Raw genomic sequence first — 24,275 nt, 5'->3', positions numbered from 1 at the left:
TGATTTTTTAGAAAGAGAGAGAGATAAGGGAGGAGCAGAGGAGGGGAAGAGGAAGGATCTCAAGCAATCTCCATGTCCAGTGCAGAGCCTGATGCATGGCTCCAACCCATCACCCTGGGGTCACGACCTGAGCTGAAATCAAAAGTCAAACACTTAACAGACTGAGCCACCCAGGTGCCTCTAACAATCAGATATGTTTTATTCCAGAAACTTGAGCTTTTCAATGAAAAGGAAGAATGAACACTCAGTGGAAGCTCTGACACATTTACAATTCAACTTGGGGCTAAGAGGGGAAAAATATATAGATATGGATATAAAAATGTATAAAATACAAGTGCCTCCTAAGGAGGGTGTATGTCGTTTTAAAGATGGCTCTGGGCCGTCTGAAGGCCTTTGTGGGGTGGCTGGGAGGTTGAGATTGAGAATGAGAAAGTCAAGAACAGCTCCAGACTGCAAAGTGAAAAGAACTTGTCATTGTTAGAAATGATTTAGAAAGTAAGGAGTGAGCTAGAGAAATTATAAAGAGTTAAGAACACCCCTGAGCTGCCATGAAACCAGGTCCTAAACGGAATGAAGGCACCGCAGTAAAACCTCTAGTGGTTTATTATTGAAAATAATCATTTGTTGCTTAGCTTGTAGTGTCCCTAGAATGTACTCCCCCCTTCTATCTTTCCTCAAGTTAAACCCTATTATCCACACAAAATGACTTAAGGGTGTTGTTACACTTTAATTTTATTTGTGGAAATCCGGGAAGGATCTGTGTAGTTCCCAAGAGGAGATAAAGATGAGGTCCAGAACCACGCAATTCAGAATGAAATAAAGACCTGATGGCCAGAGACATTGTTCATACACTGGAAGGAACTATATGTGGACATAGAGCTTTGCCAGCCATTCACAAAGCTTGCAGAGAAGACTCTGGATCTCTCACTGCTTGAAGCTGTGGAAAATGGACCGATTTCAAATAAGCCCAACTTTGACAGGAAACAGCAAACCCCAGCTGACATAAGATTTACATACAGCCAATCTGTTCTGCCTGTTACATCCCTATCGACCACATTAGCCCTAAACGAGCTCTTTCCCTTCTGAACTCCATTCACTTGGCATGTATCGTGCACTACTTTGGGTTGCACTGCACTGTCTCGGAAACTCATTTAATTAGGACAGTGTTATCTGCATTTACATGTGCTTAGACCATGCCTCCGAAAACACTTATGAACTGCTAAAGGGCAAGATCTGCCTTAAAAAAGCATTTTAACTCTTCACGACACCTACCTCATGCTTGTCCAGAGAGGCCCTAAACAAATACCGGCTGAGTTGATAAATCTCTGTAAGCTAGAAACATTGTGGGAAGATTAGCTTAGTACCCACAGAAAGACCCCAACAATCCACCTTCCTAGTTCTCAGAAGTTACTCGCCATTGTGCCTACATGAACAATGATCTGAAGACATAAATTTAAAAAGAATTGTGATTGTATTAACATGTAGAATTTTCATGCGGAAAAGCTATGTAATTCTGGTGATAATTCTCTCTATTCAAATTTAGATATTCTATATTATATATAGATATTCTATATTCGAACTGGTAGAAATCAGTTTGTCATAGCTCGATACAACCACCCTCCCCCGGATTAAAATGAGGACGAAGTTAGACCACACATGTAAGCAGTTTGCATGGTGTCATATTCTCCGGACTCCATATATGTTAACTCACGTTATTCAATAATGTGTGTCATTTTCATGATTAAAACATAAATATAACAAGTTCTTATTTAATTCATACATCACTTTGGAATCTCATATGGAATATGAGATTTGCAATCACTCTAACAGTTAAAAAGAGCTTCGGAACCTAAAAATTTCAGAAAATACGTGTTAATTTTATGAAAGCAAGAATCTAAATGAATGGCGTGTTGTGATTGTTCATAACGCAGTCATTCGAAACATGGACTTGAACTCCCAAGAGGTCTATATTCAAGTTTTTAATTAGCCAACCTACAAGATTTACAACTTTGAGAACATTATTTAACCTTTTTCAATTCAGCTTTCCACTAATGTGAGGTAATACATTATCTGCTTTACAGCGTCTTGTGTAGGTTAAATGAGATAATATGTGTAAAACATGTGGCTCATGGCATTTAGTGTGTATTCCAGAAAGAGATGCTATTATGATCTAATTGCAATATTAATGAATAAGTCTATTTTACAGTAATTTTAAACATCAGATTTTTTTAGTTCACTCTAGTAGGAAACTACCACATAGAAATGTGAAGGAAGGATATTCAAGGTAATATTGAATTCAAACCTGACAATTTAAATACCAAGAAACCAGTGTCTCAGTATTTACAAGGTCAAAGTATAAAGGTTTTCTGCGTAATTTGATATCTAGCCACTAACATCCCTAATAAAGGAAGGAAGCATTTAAAAGTTTGTTGTATGCTTTCTCCAAAGGTGGTAAAATTAATTAGGGAGATGTGCAGTCTGCTGATTCATTTGATTATATATTACTACCCAAAGTGCAAAATTTCCCTGCTGGGTCTGTTGCCTAAAGGAATTTTGGTTGATTCATCACCTCTTTCACTCAGAGGGTTGATCATTGTAAATGACTTTATTGACCCGTGGCTTGGTTCAGCATCATATGCTCCAGTGAACCAAGCCATAAACAGCTGCTAAGTGCAGGTGAGAAGTCGTCATGGAAAATTCGAGGACTGAATCAGCGTTCTCTCTGCCATCAGGCTCCTGTGTTATCACAGAGTTCTAAATTTCTTGTGTGACAGGTATGATTTTTAAAGGGACTTGCCCTAAAAGAATGCAGTTTCCTACAGATGTTCATGACTTTCAGATAGTTAGAGAAGACAATCTAGTTTCAGAATTTGTATTCCAAACTCCTGGATACATAGCCATAGTTATTCTACATTTATAATGGTTTATGAAGTGTCAGTGGAAAATCTCAAGCCAAATATAATTTGATAAAATAACATATGATATTTAATGTTTGAAATAATTTAGGAATCATTTGATGACTTTAAACACTGCAAAAAGAAACCAAATATCCATTAAGAGTCAAAGGTAATTCAATGGTAAAGAGAACCCAGAGTTAGAAAGATCTCAGCTCACATCAGCTCTCCTTGAGTTAAGGAGTCTTAACAGAGCCCCCTGTTAGATACAACCTGATTTTCAGGACAACTCTTGGATTTAGAGCTGATTTAAAATCATCATCATCATCATCATCATCATCATCATCTGTCTTCTTCATTAAACTAAGTTTGGGATTGATTAGAAATTAAGTTTTATTGCCAAAGGCACAGAGCAGATGTTTGTCAAGTACATCAATTAATTAAAGAATTCTAAAATTATATTCAATATCAAGAGAATGAGAAAACAAGTCACAGCTTGAGAGAAAATATTTACAAAAGAAATATTTGATCAGGGAATACTCATCTAAAAATATACAAAGAACTCCTGAAACTCAAGAATTAAAAAACAACCTGATTTAAAAATGAGCCAAAGCCTTGAGCAGACATCACACCAAATAAGGTATACAGATGACAAATAAGCATATGAAAGATGTTCTACATCGTATGTCATTAGAATAGTGCAAATTAAAACAATGAGATTGAAAGGCAAAAATCCATGGCACTGAAAATACCAAATGCTGGTGAGGATGTAGAGCAAAAGCAATTCCCATTTATTACGGGTAAAATGTAGCATGGTACAGCCAGTTTGAAGACCATTTGTAGATTTCTTACAAAACTAAATTACTCTCACCATATGATACAGCAAACAAGTTGAAAAAGTATGTTTGCATATAAACCTCACATGGATGGTTACAGCAGTTTTATTTGTAATTGCCAAAACTTCAGTACAATTCAAGATATCCTTCAGTAAGTGAGTAAGTAGTGGCATATCCCAAAAAATGGAATATTAGTCAACTCTAAAAGAAATGAACTACCAAGCCATGAAAAGACATGAAGGAATCCTACATGCATCTTACTAACTGAAAAAAGCCCATTTGAAAAGGCTACTTACAGTATGATTCCAACTATAGGACATTCTTGAAAAGGCAAAACTATGGAGACAACAAAAAGATTAGTGGCTGCCAAGAGTTGTGGCAAAGGATGGAGGAGTAGGTGGAACAATGAAGATTTAAAAAGAAAAAAACAAACAAAAAAAAAGTAGTAGAAAAAGAAGATTTCTTTAATCTAAATAATTTTAGGTTTATAATTTAGAAAAGTTATATATATAGCTCATTTATTTATTCTTATCTTGTAATATCTTCATTATTAATTTATTTGTTGTCAAAAAAGCCCACCTTTTTCTCAAAAATTCAAAACAAAATGACATCCTGTATTTTTTGTTTGAAAATATGAAACCTTTGATATTATGCTAAGACCTGCATTGCAAGTCTCAAATTGATGCAATATATTCAAAGATTTTCTGATAAATTTAGGAAATGTTAATTATAAAATTTACAGGCAAAAGACAGTCTTATAAAAACTAGAGAGCTATAATAGCAAAAAAAAAAAAAAAAAAAAAATAGGTGACCTACTTTGAGAACTCACAAATCCGAAGGGTAAAGGAGTTTGGTGAGAATTGATTTTTTCCTCCTAATAGTTAATATATGTAATAAACTCCTGAAAGGAGAAAGAAAAATTACTATCAAGAGTTTTAAAACTGCTTGGGGACAAGGAGCTAGAGTTTATTGTCATACACAAAGGAATACTAGATATTATTTTTCACTATTATCTAAGGAATCTCCTTAGAATGAAAGTGGCGAATATTTGAGGAAACACTTTAGAACAGTCTTATATACTTCAGTTGTTATGCAAAATATGGAACAGGATTATTAATAAAATTTTATTATATATTATGTAAATATAGTATAATTTCATTAATTAATTTTATTAATATAATAATTTTCTAATAATATGAAATATATAAAGGCATGGTTACCAAAAATTAATTCAAGTCAGAATGTTTATGTAAAAAAGAAAACATGAGTAGCGCCTAATTAAAATTAGGTGTGTATCACAGAATAACTAATTTTGTTTAATACTTCTCCATCTTTAATGTGCCTAATAGTCACTTGCGGATTTTGTGAAAAATGAAGATACCAATTCAGCTAACATTGGTTTACTTCTATCATTTCTAATAAGCTCCTAATTAGTGTCAATTCTACTCTTAGAAGTCTTTCTACAATGATGGGAATTCAAACTCCAGAGTGGCAAGAAGGTCTGACTTCACACTGAGCTGATTATTAGTATAGTACTTTTTAGCAGGAGAGCAAAGATGCATGTGCCTTTGCAACAAGTGATAGTCTTATTTTCCCACTATTATAGGGCTGACAAATAGTGGGCAAGCATAGTGGTGTCAACAGGAAGTGTTTTTTCATGTTAAGTTTGTGAGAGAGCAGGTATAAAGGTGTCATCTAAACAGAGTCTGACGTTTAGTAGTTCAATTATCCGAGACATACAACATTTTGTCTGTTTGAGGAACACTTTGGAATACCCTTTCATTCATTAATAGAACAGATGTGTTCTTTTGTACTTACTGTTTTCACATATATAGGTCTCGAGGGTCTCTTTAATTTTCCTCCATTTAATTATTGACAGGAAGTTCACCTTTTTTAAATAAGTGAAATAAAATGAGTAAACTACTTGAACACTAGTGAATGTTTTATTTTAATAGGTGGTTTGACTTTCTTTTTTTTTTTTTTTAAAGATTTTATTTATTTATTTGACGGAGAGAGAGAGAGGGATCACTAGTAGGCAGAGAGGCAGGGAGAGGGTGGGGGGAAGCAGGCTCCCTCCCGAGCAGAGAGCCCAATGTGGGGCTCGATCCCAGGACCCTGAGATCATGACATAAGCAGAAGGCAGAGGCTTAACCCACTGAGCCACACAGGCACCCCGTGAGTATTTTTTGTAATGAGTGTTCATTGGATTTGAAAACCTTTTGCTGCTATAGTTCGGATATCCGATCACCAGCCTAAGTTGAACAGCTGGTTGTGACGGACCTAAAGTGTGCGTAGCCTGCGTAAAATACCAACTGGTTTGTTGAGAAGTTCTGTTGCTTTAGGCGACTCATTCATTTATATGAGACCTAATACAGTAGCAGTCCCAACAGAGCTCCATAGACTCCTGTTATTAGCCAAAGCAAAATGGAACTCGAATCAAACTCAGGCTGAAATTTAAAATGAGCAAAGCTAGGAGAGAGACTTGTATCCAATACATGTTTTCCACATTCTGCAATAAAAGACAGGACCCAGAGAACACGGATTCTACTATTATTAACGCTGAAGAAAGCTATTTGTATCTTTTAGGCAAACAGATCATATTACTCCATCAATTAAAAACACGTAGACTAAAAAAGACAAAAAACCAAAAACCACGTAGACTTATCCATAAAATCTGTATTCATGAGGTTAATACATAATATACTTTGGTAATCTATTTGCCTGTCTAATCCTCCAGAGCCAATAGCCCTTGTGCCTTCATGATAAGCTTACATCACAGACATGCCACGCTAAGTCTACTTTCCCTGACTCTGTGATTATTTAGAATATCCTTTCTCTCCCCACTATTCTTTCAAGCATTCTTCTCACCATTTTAGAGACAACACAAACATCAGGCTCTCTGGGATCCTTTTCAAAGTGAAAAAAGAAAAAAGTAACTTATTTCTTCTGTACTGTCTCTCTTCTTTTGCAAAGTGTCTTATTTTAGTTATTTAGTTATATATTTATTTCTTAGCAATTATTATATGTTTATTATGGTTGCCATTTTGGAAGGGAAAAAATTCTCCCAAACTTTCACTTAACTCTTCTTACCCCAATGATAGAGGGAGCATGAGTGGGGGTGGGGGAGGGAAAGAGAGACTCTTTAAGTAGGCTCCACAGTCGGGACAGAGCCCTGTGCAGGGCTCTATCTCAGAACCTTGAGATCCTGACCTGAGCCAAAGTCAAGAGTTGGTTGTTTAACCAACTGTGTCACCCAGATGCCCCTATCTTCTCTTTAAGGGTCAACAATCTGATGCAAGGATGTTGCCCTTATCCATTGTTGTGACGTTAAGTATGCTTTATGGAATTAGAGAAAGAACTGTAGTGTTGAGTGACAACCAAGTTCACTGTGATTCACATGTAGGTCAAAATTTCCTGCATCACCTGACCATAATAATCTCCCACTTTGGTAGGTCACCACATATTTCAGATCACAGAAATTACCACTTCAGTGATAGTGTAATTTTTCACGAATTTTTATTTTCTTCTCCTCCCTGTATGGTTACCCTAGTAAGTGACCTTCAATTTCTTTGAAGAAGGCATGAAGAAAACGTACAACGTATAATTTATAAAGTGTGGCTGATCCCTATTAATCGAGTGGCTCCAGATACATGAACTGGCCATGTCTAAGGAACCATGACTCTCCATTGAACAAAATCCAGTCATGTTCCTGATCACAGACATAAAACGTGTTGTTGTTGTGAATATTGAGTAAAATTTCAGTGGTAACAGCATGACCAACTGGGTAGTAAAAAAGATCCTTGCAAGTTAAAACATACCAATTAGTAATTTGTTCCTATAGATTAATTATAATTTTAGCATCTTAGCCTTGGTATTTATCTACTTGATTTCAATTACTCTGAAATCTCTCTTTTGGATATACTGATACAGAACGAGGATGACAAATGAACAATCAATGGTGACATCCCCCACCCTGATGCTTGATCTGCTGCAGACAGCACCACACAATGTTTCAGGTGGTACTTGAAATGTCTGGTATCCTCGCCTCCTATAGATATTTCAATGTCTTCATGAAGACAGTATCTTTGAGCCCTCTAGGTGGAGTGGGGTAGAAGAGAGTAGGGAGACCTTCTGCATATAATAAATCTGCTCCAACATTCCTATCTCTCCAAGTCTTTGCATTCTCTCTCCTAGGTTATAATAAGTAAGTTATGGCATTTCAACTTCCTTGGATGTAGGCCACTGTTGGGTATACATTTTAGTCAACCAACCAACTAAACTCTTTGTGCTACTTCTGGATGTGAATCAAACTTACTATACCTAGGATCCCTGTTAGGTACACCCATAATAATAAATTTAGCCCAATCTATTACACTTTGTCAATCTCTATCTAATTCTCTTAGAATATGTTACTTCACCTACTCCCTGGCTTTTTACTGGTTTCAACAAATCTCGCAACTATTTTGTAGTATGAGTTAGCTCCTCTGAGGTCAGATTTTTCATGTATTCTCAAGTATATTGAACTCTAGAAGAGCTCTGACTCTTATTATGGGTCAGGAGATAAGGGAGGACAGTGAGTCTTGAGGAAAATGGCAACCTTTGCAGGGAAAATCCCTCCAGTGAATTATTATGGGATCATCAAGCAAAAAAAGGTTAATCTTCTCAAAAGAAGGAAGACTCCTTTGGCTAATGAGAAAGGATTTCATGTTTCTCAGCTTTATCCAAACCCATTCAGATACCCTTTGACACTTTCTGATTTTCTTGCAATGATTCGATCTAACAATTTAAAGTCACAGGCTTATATATGTGTTTTAGTCCTTTGTTCATCTATAAGCTCTCAGGAGAAGTTAAAACAATTATTCCATCTAATAGCGCTGTAATCACCATTACGAACAAATCGTGAAGGACAGTTAAAACTTTTGGAGCTTTACTTCAGAAGACCCTTTGTCACAGGGAAACGTGATTAGTTATTGGCTAACTGGGAAGCTCAGGGACGTGATAAAACTAATTCTCAGACCCAATATGGTATCCTACTCCATCCTGTCTGGGTCACCAACTCTTTGTACATCATCTTCAAGTATCAACCGTTTATTAAGTCAGTACTGAATCAGGAGAATAGAAGTCACAACAGTTATTTTAACAAAAAGTTGAATATGCTTCTTGGAAGACAGAAAATGCAAGAAGAAAACAATAAAGTAAAAAAGAACTAGTAAATGATGGAAACAGCCACTACCCTTAGGGAGCAGGGAACAGAATTCTTGGGGTTCTTTCAGATTCAAATAAAGCCTTTATAAAAAGTGACAGAGCAAACCTCTAATTTACACGCTTTGTGTGGAAATATTCCTCCTCGCTCTCCCCTCCCGCTTAAACAAAGGACTTTGAAATATTTTCTTTTCTCAAGGACAGCTACTACTTTTTCAGGTTTCAAGAACCTTAAAGAGGGAGAATGTGCCCCCTGGTGGCCAGAAAAGGACACTTGATGTGGCAAGTTCTAGGAGTTACCGGAAGCAGATGGAAACTAGAAGCAAATGTTAGTTGAACCAGCTAGGGCTGGTGAGGGGGAAAGCACATGAGGTAATGCTGACAGCAGCAGCAGCAGAAGCAAGAGAAAAGTCTTTGCCATCCCCCTAACTTCCATCTCCCACTAGCACATTCTTGGCTGGAATCAAACAGGAAGCAAGCTGGAAAAGAAGAAACACTGTTTCAAGAGTCTCTGCCCCACATTACAGGATGGAGGGGCCATTTTGGAAATTAAAACAAAAACAAAAACAACAAAAACAAACAAAAAACTCCCAAGTGTTTAATTGCTGACAATGGTTTTATTTCTTGCCTCCCAGATGGAAAACCCCTAATCTATTCTTCATACATTAGTGTAGCCACTCAGATAGTTAGAATAATGTCACACCTATTAGCTGCCCAGCAACTTTTTGAGTAATTGAATGAATGATAGTAAAAAGGTATTTTGGATGTTATTTGGGGTACTGTGGATTCAGGAGCATTCAACATAAAGATCAGTCGGGCTGTTGTTTTTATGCCTATGATTATGTCAGTCTCTTTTGTAAGCTTTCTATCGTATGACCTCATTGAAGACTTGGATCACCCTAGAAGATAAACACCACTATTTTCCTTGTTATGGAGAGGATAAAACTCAGGCTTACGGATGTTAAAAACAAACAAAAATTTCTCTGTGGTTCTACAGTAAGAGAGAAAATATAACGGGTTTTTGTTTTGTTTTGTTTTTAATGTGCTTCAGAGGCAGAAAGACTTGAACTTGAAATTTAGCTCACCATTCCTTTTCCCCTTTATCAAATGAATTTCAAAACTGAGCTTCAGAAATGTATTCTGGAAAACTTCTAGTGATCTCAGTGATAATTTTGCTGCTATCGGTCACAGTGTTCTGTCCTCAGTAGATTTAATGAACAGTTTATCAAAGAGTATTCTTGGCAATGAATCGTAAAGCTCTCTAGCTCTGGCCAAGAAGTTAAAGTTATATTGATTTATAACAAAAGCATTCGATAACTAGATGGTGGACATGATACCCTAGGTACCTCTATCAGCCAACAAACTTTATGAAATAGAATATTAAAAGCACAATAAATTATTAAACGAGTATTAAGAAAGGGCATTACAGAATATAAGTCCATTTATAAGGAATAAATATGCCAACACACATAGTAACTCACAAAGGAGTTAGGGACATAGAAGACAATGACATTTTAAATGCTTTTCCTATCTGTTCTTTTGCAGGAACTCTAAACATCTTCAGAAACTAGTGGTTTTATTTATGCTTCCTATGCACTTTTATCTGTGCATTGTTTCAAGAAACCTTCCAAAACTTAATTAGCATGTTAGCAAAAGAGTCCAATCCTTTGGCTCTCATTTCAATACCTTTCAAATTCAAATCAATGTCCCAAAAGGGAGCATAGACAAATCTCCACCTTGTACTCTCTGCCTTAAAGTGCTTTCTTTTACCAAACACTGTAGATCTTGTTTTCTGAGGCATCTCTTCTTATATCCATTGTACGATAACCCTACACATTCATCCATGGTGCTTTCTCTCCGTAAGAGTTGTACACATAGTAGCTTATGTACCATAATACAAGTGCATGGTGTTTGAATGAGCAGTCAGGAAAGCGGATGCAGGATGGTTCTGTGGCATGGATACAAGTTTTACAGGTACCAACCATCGTGTGAGGATTAGATCGGAAGACCTTTAGCTAATTGTATGGCTCTCCTTTTAAACGAAAAGAAAATGGGGCAGGAGAAGGAAAAGAAACCAGAGACATGAAAACATCTTCAAAAATCGTTTACATATTTTGTACTCATAAGAACATTTAAAAATATTCCTTCAACTAATAGGCATTAGTAAGTAGCATGGACATTGCACTATAAGGACTAGAAAAAGTACAAAGGCTATTCTTTCCATTTCCGAATCATTCAGTTCAAATAGAAGGATGTGGTACAGACATAATAAATGTTTAGTTAATAAAGCAAGGTCTTAGGTGATTAACTTTAGAGGAATTCCTAAGGATTTGTAGAATGATCAGTAATGTCTGAATTAGCAAAAAAGTCAAGAAAGACCAATCAAAGCCAGATTATCAGAGGCAAAAGTTGAGAGCATATTGGGGCAAAGGGAAAATGCAGTTTAGCTCGAGCTCAGATTAATCAGCAATCATGTTAGAAACCTTGGTCAAGGCCAGATTATAAAGAATCTCAATCTGCCTGCTATTTCTACCCACAAGAGAAATATGGTTAGAAAGTAGAATATGAAATTAAATCAATCATTGTGCTTTAAAAATAAAGTTATTGTTATCTGATAATCAACAAATATGGATTGAATTATTTGATCGCTCTAATTTTATTCATTCATTCCACCAGAGCGCTAAAGTATGAATAGCAAATATGTGTTACAAGTATGGACTACCTTGCCTCCTCCCCCAACACACACACACACACACACACACGTCCTGTTCTGCAAAAGGAAAAAAAAAAAAAAAAAAACTGGCAAAGAAAGATTGCCAGTTAATTATGGACATCTTTCCTGAAGATCCACGATGCGCCTTAGAATTATTCTCCACACAGCAGAAGCAGTTATTGCCAATCAAAAGTATTACCGAAAACAACAAAATATACTATACGTCTAGTAGAATGACTAAAACCTAGAACACTGACAATACCGAATTCTGGCAAGGAGCTATGGGAACTCATTTATTGCTGGTGATAAAACAAAATGATAGAGCAACTTCTGAGGACAGGTTGACACACTAAACATACTCTTACCATAGGAACAAGCAATCGTGCTCATTGGTATTTACCTAAATGAATTAAGAACCTATGTCTACACAAAAAACCTGCATGTGGCTATTTTGGCAGCTTTATCCATAAATGCCAAAACTTGGAAGCAGTTAAAATGTCTATCAGTAGGTGAATGGATAAATACACTGGTTAATCTATACAGTGGAACATTTTTCAGCAATATAAAGAAATGAGCTGTCGAGCCCCCAAAAGACATGGAGAAACCACAGGAAACTCACTGCAAAGTGAAAGAAGCCAGCCTGAAAAGACCACCTTCTGTAGGACTCCAACAACATGACATCCTTGAAAAGGCAAAACCGTGGAGACAGTTGAAAGATCAGAGGTTCAGAGGGTGGGGAAAAAGGGAGGAAGGAGAGAGAAAAATCTAGTCATGGGTAGCACAGGGGAATTTAGAGCAGAGAACCTGTTCTACATGTAACTATGTAGGTGAACAAATGTCATTGCACATTTGTCAAAACCCAAAGAATATACAATACAAAGCCCAATACAAATAACTCTAAGATAAACTATGGACTTTAGCTAATAATGATTTGTGAATAATGGCTCCTTCATTGTAATGAATGTCCTACACTAAGGCAAGATATTAAACTAGCGGGGTAGGGGAGATGGAGGTGAGGGAGTATGTGGGAACCCTGTGTTCTCTGTGTTCTTGCTTCTTGTTCATTATACAGTATGGTTTGCTATTGGATCTTTTCCCACTTCCTTTATTTATGCCAAGCATGGGTGTGAATGGATAACTAGAGATGAGTCGCATGTATAGATCTTCTAGACAAGTAGTAACACCCTTATTTCTACCTACACACCATCCACTCTATTATTAATAAAACATATGTAGTCATCTAATACGTTATTTTCCTTTAGTGTCAGTAATTCTGTGCCCAAATCCTCTCACTTAAAATTTAGGGAGACTGGAAGTTGGTTAACAACAATGTTTAAGAATTCAGTCGCATGACTCAACATTTAATCATAGTGGGCAGAAAATATTGGCAATTAGAAGGGGCATAATATGGACCAGTCTCGGGTCATACCTCAGCAAATTCTAATGTGAAGTATCTAGAGATGATCATATGTTCTGTATATGTGTATGAACTAGTGGTGGGGGGAGAGATTGAACACAGTGAGGGTCATTGATTAAGGTAGGAAATGAAAAATAGAGAACACATATCACACAGTCAACATGATTATATTTTCCTGTAATTCAAACTCCATAAAAATGATGATATCCATATATACACACACAGGCATGTTCACCTAACCATGCACACACATAATTTCACAAAGATGAATAAGCCCAGGGATTTTGGGGAGTGTGATTTGGAGAGCGAGGTTTAGAGAGTGGTAATAGCAACACTGGTAAGTACAAACAGACTATGTTTTCTAATTATCAACTTCATCTATCTCAATCTACTACTTTAATCTCAGTAGGATAGAGCTATCTTGTTTCCTTTGGAAATCTGATTATTAGGCCATCGTATCAGTCGTTATTCATACTGATTTGCCTACTTTTCACATTTCTATAGTGTTCTCTCATCCCGTGTGAGGTATCGAACGACTATACTTCAGTGGCATTTCCATTTCTTTACCATGAAGTAGAAAACACAAATACTTATTTAACTTGCGTTGTTATATGTATCTCATGAATGAAATTTTGCAACATAAATAATGGACAGCCAATCCATTTTCTTTTATTTATTTTCAGTTTTAGACCTTTTCTCCATCTTTGGCGCTGTCCTACTTTAAAATAAAAGATGACCTCTTTTCAGAAGAAACTTAAAGTCCTTAAAATACCTTTAATACTTATTACATAAAATCAGTAGCCTTAGATTTTCCACTCAAGCCTTACTACCCAGTAACTCATATTCCCGAAAGCTGACCCTGTAAGAAAGAACCACAGTTAGAGTATACACCAGCTTGTTCCAGAAGGACTTGGAATGATCCCCGCGCCACTGTGTACATTGTCCTAGTCACATTCAAAATTTACTCTTTTCAAGGTATGCACCTTTTCAAACAAAGAATAAAATGCTTACATGCTTACTTCCAAAATGCCAGTAAAAGAAATATCTGGGCCACTGCCATGGTCTCATTTTATTTAAGCAACTATTCTTCTACCCTGCATAATCCATGAAACATTCAATAAATGACCAGAATCCCAGGATTCACTGCGTAGAATACTTCCCCTTCTCTCACTCCCGAAAAGAAATACCTCTCCCAAGTGTGGGACACTTCTCACTCATTCCATGGGGATGGCATCCCTGATAAAAATCCCAGACCCACTAAAATGCTTCTGCACGGAGATTTAAGTGTTGACTTATCCCCAAACAAGTCCTGCCATCAGAGGGCATCATTAGCTGCTGTGGGTATGGGAGGAATGTGCTTCCCCTTTAGGACCAAAGTCTGCAGTGCAGTTCAATACGCATGGTTTTCCAAGGGATGCGGGAAACACCCTTTCCCCAGAGTCAGCTGCTTGCAGCACTCGGGGTACATTTATGAAAACTTCATTTAGTGTAATAAGGAAAAAAAAATAGAATTTAAAAATACATGTCCTACATGTGTATGGCTAGTGAAGCCATGCTATTATTTTCCATTTTTCCAGGTCTATTTTTGTAGAAAACAAGTAATATTCTTTTTGTTGCCTGCTTGCTCTCATCTGCTGAAAGCAAACTGCTGGTGAGCCCAGAGTCACTCATTCTCTCTCAGACATTTGCAGAGGATTGCAAAGGAACTTTCTTCCCTGCAGTTTTTCCGTACTTCAACATTTCTCAGGATACTAGCTGCATAACATATAATCTTTAAATGTGTCTAACACTGGTCACGTCACTATTTCAAACCCTTGTTATTTTCAAAGATAAAACATTCTATATACAAGAATATTTGAAAGAGAATGAATTCAGACAACATAGGATAAATTCACTTTCCCATGGACATAAGAAATTCTTATCCTTCTGAAATGTTTCTGTCTGTGGAAAGTAGGAGAAAGCTACTTCAAGCAGCACTCATATTCTAAACACAGCAAATAGACTTTAAGAAAGCAATGTAATCTCTCTCAGTGGTTTGCTGAGTATAACATAGGAAGAAAGAGCCCCCTAATGGTGCAGATACCTATAAAAACAGAAAAGGTTGTACTTTCTTCATTCTTTTTGCTTCGCTATGGCTAAAATGAGTAATCAACAAAGATATCTGACAGAAGTAAATGGAAGGTTGCATAAAGGGTCAGACAGAGCCTTCCCCAAAATGCAAAGAAAACTGAAAACTGAATTGATTAAGGAAGCTGCTAGATTTCAGACTCAGCCTGACACCTCTATACATGACAACTAGAACACCTGTCTGCCTTGATCATGTTTGCTGAGGAGCAATGATCTGGAATGCAGGAGACATATTAATTACATAGCTGCAAGTGTAAAATGCTATTTAAAAAAAGAACTTGCTTTTGTTTCCAATCATGGGACAATGTCCAATAAGAAGACTGGGGTATTAAATCTCTCACAGGAGTAATTACAAATTGGTAAGATAACCAAAAAAAGAGAGAAAAAAGAATCAAAGTAACATTTAAGATAAGCTAAGAAGAGTGCTTAAGTGCAAGAGGCACGTAATTCAGAGTGATTTTAGAAGTCTTTTTAAAGGAAAAATGTGCCTATTCATAGGAGAAAAATAAGTATGGATGTTTACATCCACCTATGCTAAAATATTAATAGTCTTATAAAAAACACATAATACAATTAAGAATCAGTTTTATTTATGGAGTATACCTCATTATAACTCATAGATAAGTGATATAAGGAAACTGGACTGTATAACTAGGTTAGATACTTAAGATTATTGCAACAAAAATTATGGAATTAAAATTAGTGTGCTTTAAATTTCAAAATGACCAGATGAGTTAGTTAAACCTTAATTATATCCTTTGAGGAGATATGTCAGATTGTTTGCATAAACAATAAAATGGAAGTATTAGAAACACAATTTTGGATAAATTGGATTAAAAGTTAATATTATAATATATGCAAATCAATAATTAATCAAGACTATAATAGGTTTATGACAAAGTCTATGTAGGTATTTGATATAATATTTGTATATGCTATATATGTATGTGTATATATATATAAAATATATAAATTACATGTACATATAAATATAAATGTATAGTCTATGGTAACTGCCACCTTCCTCAGTCAATAGTTTGGTATTAATTTTTGAAACATAATACTCAAGAAAGATGCATATAATTATTTTGTTCAATGACTCAAATGAAAGACCAAAACATTTAATATTCTCTAATACACACCTCCATGCTCTTAGACAAGCTGTCCTTTACAAAATGTATAACAATCATTCCTTTCTGATGTGATGATATAAATGTAAATATATAAGTAGCTATAATATTTATATTATTATGAAGCATTAAAACATTACTCCACATTTAAAAGACAAAATACAGGTTATGAAAAATTGTGTTCTTCAAATACTTAGTTATATTTAAAATACAAGTAAGGGTTAAACATAGATGCAAATACAGGCATTCAGCGTATGTAATATTCCTAACTTCAGCTACGTTGGCGCCCAAGAGTACTGGCAATCTTGTTATTATCTGAAACACTGAGCAACATATTACGAAGTTTTGCCGACTTATCACAGCTGGCAGTTTGATCTTTGATTAGTGACTCAGGAACTTCACTCAAAAACACAATCAGAGCAGCTCAGGATAGAATCCCTCTCTTCATTAACCCAAAAGCAAATAAATTGACACCAAAAATGCCATAGACCATATTAGTTCCAGTAAGGATGAAATTAATCATTCTCATCAGATATCACAATGCTTCTTTGGCAGTTGACCTGTAAACCTAAGGTCAATCAACTACATCAGTACTGCATTGCCCCAGCCTGTGATTCCTATGCCATCCAATCATTTCCCTCAAAAAAAAAAAAAAAAAAAATCCAATTCCCAGCAGAGACTTTAATATGTGCAAAGTTTCTATATGTTCATAAATACCCTACCAGCATACACCATCACTGATACTTAAATATTAATTGATAGGATTGACTGCAGCTCTAGCTATGGACTCCGGAATGGCTAAACATCTCCAGAGTCATAGTTCTTTGCATTAGCTCAGTACTTTCTTAAGACCAAATGCTATAGCCATCAATAACTTAGCTATAATAAGATGGCAATCTAATGTCACATCATTTAAGAGACATCATGTTTATGTTGAAGATTTGAGGCTACACAGGACAGATACAGAAAAAAAAAAATAACAGCTGACAATCACGGAAAGCTTTGTAGCTTCTATGTCTGCATGAAATTGAATACTACACAGTTAACACTGTAATCGTCTTTTTGTGATATGCTATTATTTCCCAAAGTTGTTTCACAGCTAACAACATACATAAACATATTTTAAGGCTGTCACCAAAAATGCTCTTTTGAGTGTGGACTTTGCCTTTTTTTTTTTTTTTTCATACAGAGTATATCTGCTATAAAAACTTATAATCTAGTGATCTTATAAATAAAACTTATATGTACCTGGAGATAAAATAGCAAATATACTCATATAAAAATGTATCAACACATTTTTAAATCCACAAGCCTATGCATTGCATTGACTTGAATACATCCCTGAAAACTCAGTTTTTAAAGCCTGCAAAGCTAGGACATATTTTCCTGTGAATGACTAAAAAGGAATCCGGAGATAACATTTTAATTTCCTTACCTGAAGCACGTAACTGTTTCTGTTCCTTTCTGGAACGAAGAGGGGCTGGAAAGGGGGCTTGATTTTTTTGTTTGTTTTCTTTTCAAAATCCTCTTTAATGATGCAGGAGTGAGAGGAACTGTTCCAAGGTGAAGTCTTTTATTTCTTGCTGGGGCTCGGAGCTGACAGCCTCTTGCAAAAGAAAAGGCATCTCAGTAAGTTGTTGACTGAGAAAGCGGGGGAAGCAAGCTGATCCGCACCAGCAGCCACGTAGGGATGCTTTGGAACGTGCACCGTCTCCTCCCCCCGCACCTTGCGTTCCCCGCTCTCTCCCTCTCGCTGCTTTTCACCCTGCCGCTCGCTCCGCTCTGAGTCCGGCTCCTGCTGCTGCCGCTGTGTCATCAATCTAGCCTGTCTGAAGCTAATAGTCCTCTATTTAACCAGCCAATCAATAGCAAGGATTCCGCGGCTCGTCCCAAGAGTCTTTTCCAAGAGTGGTACAAACAATAAGAGTTTTGCCAGCAGTTTAGGAAGTATTTTTCATTATTTTATCTCCCTTAGAGATAGGGTTGGAGAGGGCAGAGGCTCAAAGCAAGTTGAGCGTTATTGCAGATTTTAGCATTTTCTTAAATGTACACCTTTTTATCCTGCTTATAGTAATTTAGAATTATGCACCTCTGTTCATCATCATTTACAAACTACTACAGAGAGGCATTCCTATAAAATCTTCCTAATTTAAATATGTAAGAAAAAACTCTGGAGAAAAATTGCATACACTGACCCCACCCCAGGAACAACAATGCTTTCATTAGCCTGTATAGATTGGAGCATTAAAGAAAACCCCCTTACATTGTTTGCTGTTAAAATGTATTCATTTTATTCTAGAAAAAAAAATGTTCTATACTTTTGTTTCTCATAAGAGAGGTGGCATTTGTAGATATTTTTGAATTAGAGCGTGAGTCAGAATTGTGTATGTTTTTCAGTTTCAAAACATAAAGCTAGAAAAGGATCCCCCTTGATGGATCAAATCGAGCTTTTCACACCTGATTCATCCCTTCAAGGTTAAGGAGATTTTCTTCTTAAAGTGACACGTTCACTGCTCCACTGCTGTAACTGACCACAATAAAAAAGCACAAAGCACGGAACAGCAGCAGACTGGTTTTTCATTTCCCACATGCTTTCAAGGGGAAAAAAGGCAGGAGTGGGGGGCGCATTTGAAGTCAAGGTAGTGTTGGCTTGCAGACTGGCCCCTGAACAGGGAAGTCAAGGGGAGATGAAAGAAAAGAGGCAGCTCCCTCCAGATTGGCAGGTGGCAGGTTTAATAAGCAAGGGAACTTACAGACCAAGCTTGTCTTCAGCAGCCACAAGGCAAACAGACCTCCACACGCCCCCACTAACCTCTTAAAAGTTTATTGAGACTTTAACTGAGTTCAGTTACGTATAGCGTTCGCAGGCTCTCAACAGCACATCACCCTCTCAAGGCCGCATCCTTGAAAGCAGCTCCTGCTGTGGAAGTAAAGGACTCCCGTTTCAAGGACAGGGGTTTCCCATTGCCCGGGTGCACCTTGTGGGTTGAACTGAGGACATGTCCTCTCCGTGACCTCTTCTAGCACTTAGCCACACCCTTTTTAGAAATAGAAAAGTCTTAATTTCTAACTTGGAGAGGGTTACTTATGTCAATTTCCCGGTGCTTGGTCAACCAACCTTTTAGTTACTTTTTCTTTGTAATAATGCATTACTGCACTCATTAAAGTAAATTGTAGAGGAATGCTTAACTATGCCTAGTTCCCAGTTGGAATTAAATTCCAGGCAGTAGTTGTAGTTCCAACCTTCAACATCATAGAATTCAAATAAAAGCAAATAATGTGTGCTAAAGGGTCTTGTAAATGAAGACCAGAAAGGCCAAATGGTATGCAGGATCATGGAGTTACCCTCAATTAAAGTCCAAATTATAAAGTGCTGTAACACTTATTAGAGGTGAAGTTCCTTGATTTAATTGACTCAGTTCAGCAAATATTTATTGAGCAACTCTGTATCAGACCTTGTACTCTCAATAATAGAAAAGTAATTAAGTGAAGGCGGGAGCAATCTTGTGTTCTTAGTATTTTCAGCCGGTAACTGTAGTAGTCAATCTTCCAGTAACTTACAAGCTGGTAGGTAGATAAGGAGTCCTCCAGTAAACAAAACACAAGGGAGAGTGATTAATACCTTTTTTATCAGCAGTTCAAAGAGCAACAAGTCCTCGAAACAAGATCCTACCTCCTCTAGGACATCAAAATACCTTGTAAAAAACATGGCCTTGTCACGATTCTTATCAAAGATAATTTTAAAATTTTGCAGGCAGAGAAGAAAAAAAAATTAAAAAACAAAACAAAACAAAACAAAACACTTCAACAAAGCACCTGGGAGGTATGACTGGAAAGAAGAGAAAAATACAGAGGATCTTGGGAGCTAAGCTGAGAGTGATTGGGTAATTGGGAGCCCTTTAATTTCATATATATATTTCTTTTTTACCACATATATATTTACCATATACATATTGTTGGGTCCCCAATGTTGGTTCCCCCAATAATGGGTCCATGGTCAAAGGAGCGAGACTGATACAAAGCGAAGGACAAGCAAAGCTTTATTTCACCCCAAGCATCGAGAATCAAACTGGTCGCAGCCGCCTCTTACAAAAAGGATGACCCCTCCCTGCCTTACAGACTAACTTTTATAGAGCAAAGGCCATGTGGTTGGGCCTGGCCACACACAGGTGGCCAACTGAATTACGATTTGTCCCACAGTAGCCATGGAAACTAGCCCATCACCTTGGTAGCTAGGAGACAGTATGGGCCCCCACTGATTGAATGTCTCCACCTGATCTGACCCACCCTTGCATTTGGGCTGTTACCTGGGACTGGTTTCCCATACTTGCTTTTAAGTAAGTTGGGGGGGGGGGCAAGGTCAATTTAAGTTCTACAACAAAATAGCAGTTCAACCGGGGTGGGGCTGCTCTGGCTGAATAGGCCCTTACAATATATATCATATATGCATTTACCATATATATCTACATATATATATATATGGTATAGTGATAAAATTTGGACTGAGCTATGGGAATGTCAATCTAATAAAAAATTATAGTTTTTACTGGAATGGGACCCTGGTGAGTGTGAACAGCCACTAGGCAGACCATTGCCAACATCTCCCTCAGGAAAATGAAGCGAGAACTAGCATGTTTATGCTGAAAATGAGCAGAATAAACTCATACTGAAAGATATTCATTCCAAAATAAAGTCTCTGCATAACTTTGCCACCTACCAAGGAGAGGTATAGTTTAGGAAGACTAATTTTTCAGATGAAGATGGGTGACTAAAAAAATAGGCAAATTATATATGGCACATGCCTTTCTTCTCCATCTCTTTGTTCGTGTTATAGAAATCATCCTTCCTTAATTTCTTAATTTGTTTCATGCAGTTTCTTACAACAGTGTCAGCCCCATGAAGGAAAGGAATTGGATTTGTCTAAGACTTTGTTCCTTCATATTTTTTTAGAATTGTGCCTGACATAGATTATTCAATGAATGAAAATAAAATAATTTCCATTTTTGGAGTCATTGATAAGTTCTGAGCTAATAATTGTGCAAGCCTTATCTCATTTAACACTCTGTGAAATACACATTACCATATTTTACATCTAAAGAAAGTGAAGCTTGAAGAGGTTAATTACCTTGTCCAATAACACAATTAGTAAGTGTCTATTGAATGTCAAAGTCTCTATCTCCATAATACTGAGTTTTCAGGAACACATATATAAAATAATAATCTAGATATTGATTTGCGGGTCATATGATCAGAACAGTTTGGGGATGCAAAAATAAATGAAATTAAAACTAGAGGGTCAGGGGTGCCTGGGTGGCTCAGAGGGTTAAAGCCTCTGCCTTTGGCTCGGGTCATGATCCCAGGGTCCTGGGGTTAGGCCCCGCATGGGGCTCTCTCCTTGGTGGGGAGCCTGCTTCCTCCTCTCTCTCTCTGCCTGCCTCTCTGCCTACTTGTGATCTCTCTCTGTCGAATAAATAAATGGGATCTTAAAAAAAAAAAAAAAAAACCTAGAGGGTCAAAGGGATGGATATGTGGATAGGAAGATCAGGCTGTCAAGTTCAAAAACTGCAAAAGCCTTGTGCTGCGAGTAAAGATGAGTATTAGGAAGTATTGAGAGCCAGGCTGGAAGAGAACTGTTGTGGACTAGGAAGAGCTGCTGAGCTAGGTTTCAGTGGGGACCTTACCAGGAGGGGGAAGTTTGGGGAGCTTCTCCGAGGGCCCTGCTGAGCCTGCAAGCCATGTATTTCCAGCAGCACCCATCTTCAAGATTGCACACATTTTCTGAGCTGCATTCTGGAAGACAAACATTTAGTTACTTTTACAAAAATTTCAGTAGCACAAGGAAAAGAGGAAGAGGAAGAGGAAGAGGGTAGAAGGAGGGAAGGAGGAAGGGAGAGGCTAATATCTTGTCTAGTGTGGGTGGATCTATAATTGGTGCCCAAGAGTCTATTTCTATATAGAAGGTAAAGAACCAGTCGAAAGATGGCTTGAAAAAGCAAGTGAGAGAGAGATGCTTAGTTTATCTGGTTACAGAATAGGGGGATTAGGCCATGCAATCTCTTTATGCAAGGAATAGATAAACTCTTGACTCTTCCAGCTTCAAATGGTGAGCTGAAGTAGAACAGGGAATCAGACGGGGGGTTTTCTGTGAAGCTTCTCTCTAGCTGGGAGTTGAGGTATCCGATGGTTGTGAACTGGTACTAGGGGCAAAGATGCACACACCAGGGGGTGCCTCTGGTGCGAAGAAGCGGAGTGCCATGAGACCAGAGTATTCCCAGAGAGGAGCATGTTCTAAAGGCTGTAGAATCTGCTCGTTGGTTTGCACGTTTTGCAGTGACTTTCTGCACTGCTCATCTTCAATTGCATCATTTCTTTTTCTGTGGTCTGGGTTTTCGTTGAATTGCTTAAACGCATAGTGCTCTTCCTGAGCCCGCCCTTCTATCTCTGGAAGAAAGAAACATCATAATGTTGAAACAGATTGATTTGTAGCGTTGTACACAGGTATTAGAAACATCACAGGCTTTCGTGAGACTGTTAAATATCTATGGGAATGCTTATCGACTTTGTGTCATCACACAAGAAAAATGTATCATATTGTTATCTTATAGAAAAGTGGATAATCTTTCCCCATAAGGACATGTTTACTTAGATGTTTTAATTTAGTTTGCTTTCTGGAGCAGATTACAGTAATTCTGCGGTGAGAAGGTTTTTCTACCATAGGAAGTATCATGTTTTGACATAAATAATGGTGTTGCCTATTCTATCTAATGGGCAGTTATGATGCTTTATAAAATTTAGAGATGATGGTACCACTGCTATCATATCCATTTTATTAAGAATCCCTCCCAATATCCCTTGAGAGTTCACTCTATGTTCTTTTCCCCCCTTGAATTATACATATGGAATGAAAAAAATGGCAAGCTTTCAAAATATAAAAAGGGAAAAGTGAGACTAGAAGTTTAAAGTGGTGGTTGGGAATTGCAAGTGGAAAAAAAAAGTAAAAAGAAGAAAAATCAATACTATCACAGGAAGAGAAAGTATCAGTGATATGAGCAATGCTGTCTATCAAACTAGAAAGAAAACAAGAAGTCCAAAGTGGATTTAGGGAAGAAACCTTTTAGGGTTGCTAGGGAAAGGGTCCAAGGAGGAAAGATGTATTGAGAGAACATTGGGCAAGTCTCTTGTAACCTCAAAGTTGAGAAACAGATCAAGGGACACACATAAAATGTAGAGTTCTTGTGAGTTGCTATATGCATACATAAATTTATATGTCTATTTGTGTGTATATTTGTATGTGTACATATGGAAATATATATGTGTGTGTGTGTATAATGAATTGTGATTTTTTAAAAAGATTTTATTTATTTATTTGACAGAGAGAGAGAGATCACAAGGAGGCAGAGAGGCAGGCAGAGGGAGGGGGGAAGCAGGCTCCCTGCTGAGTAGAGAGCCTGTGGGCTCAATCCCAGGCCCCTGAGATCAAGACCTGAGCCGAAAGCCGAGACAACCCACTGAGCCACCCAGATGCCCCATGAATTATAATTTTAAGTATTTTATTTGGAAAGAAAAAAAAAAACAGGAATAGAATTAAAAGTAGAAATATCCTTGCCAACATTTTAAAGCCACAGACATTGGTGATAAAACATGTGAATGGTATGGGGCGTCTGCGTGGCTCAGTTGTTAGGTGTCTGGCTTCGACTCAGGTCATGATCCCAGGGTCCTGGGATTGAGCCCTACATTGGGATCCCTCCTCAGGAGGAAGCCTGCTTTTCCCTCTCCAACTCCCACCACTTGTGTTTTCCTTTCTCACTGTGTTTCTGTCAAATAAATAAATAAAATCTTTAAAAAACAACAACAACAAACATGGGAATGGTAGAAAGAGAGCATGGTGGACATATACACCTGCCTGTAACCAATACTTAAACCATGAGTAGATTTTTAGGGGGAAGAAGTGAGTAG

The 24,275-nt window shown here is 37.2% G+C and overlaps 1 protein-coding gene across 1 annotated transcript in view; it reads right to left on the bottom strand.

The window, feature by feature from the left end:
- The window catches only part of CDH18 (cadherin 18), a 986,019-nt gene extending 967,896 nt beyond the window's left edge, over nucleotides 1-18,123 (bottom strand). Inside the window, exon 1 of the mRNA XM_032337720.1 lies at nucleotides 17,755-18,123. The gene's annotated coding sequence lies outside the window, so the exon portion shown is untranslated. The remainder of the gene's footprint in view (nucleotides 1-17,754) is intronic.
- Between the last annotated feature and the right edge of the window lie 6,152 nt (nucleotides 18,124-24,275).

Source organism: Mustela erminea, chromosome 3 (genome assembly GCF_009829155.1).
Source record: "Mustela erminea isolate mMusErm1 chromosome 3, mMusErm1.Pri, whole genome shotgun sequence".
Taxonomy (NCBI): Eukaryota; Metazoa; Chordata; class Mammalia; order Carnivora; family Mustelidae; genus Mustela; species Mustela erminea.
The sequence above is the reverse complement of the archived record's forward strand: the minus strand, read 5'-3'. Positions and strand labels throughout refer to the sequence as shown.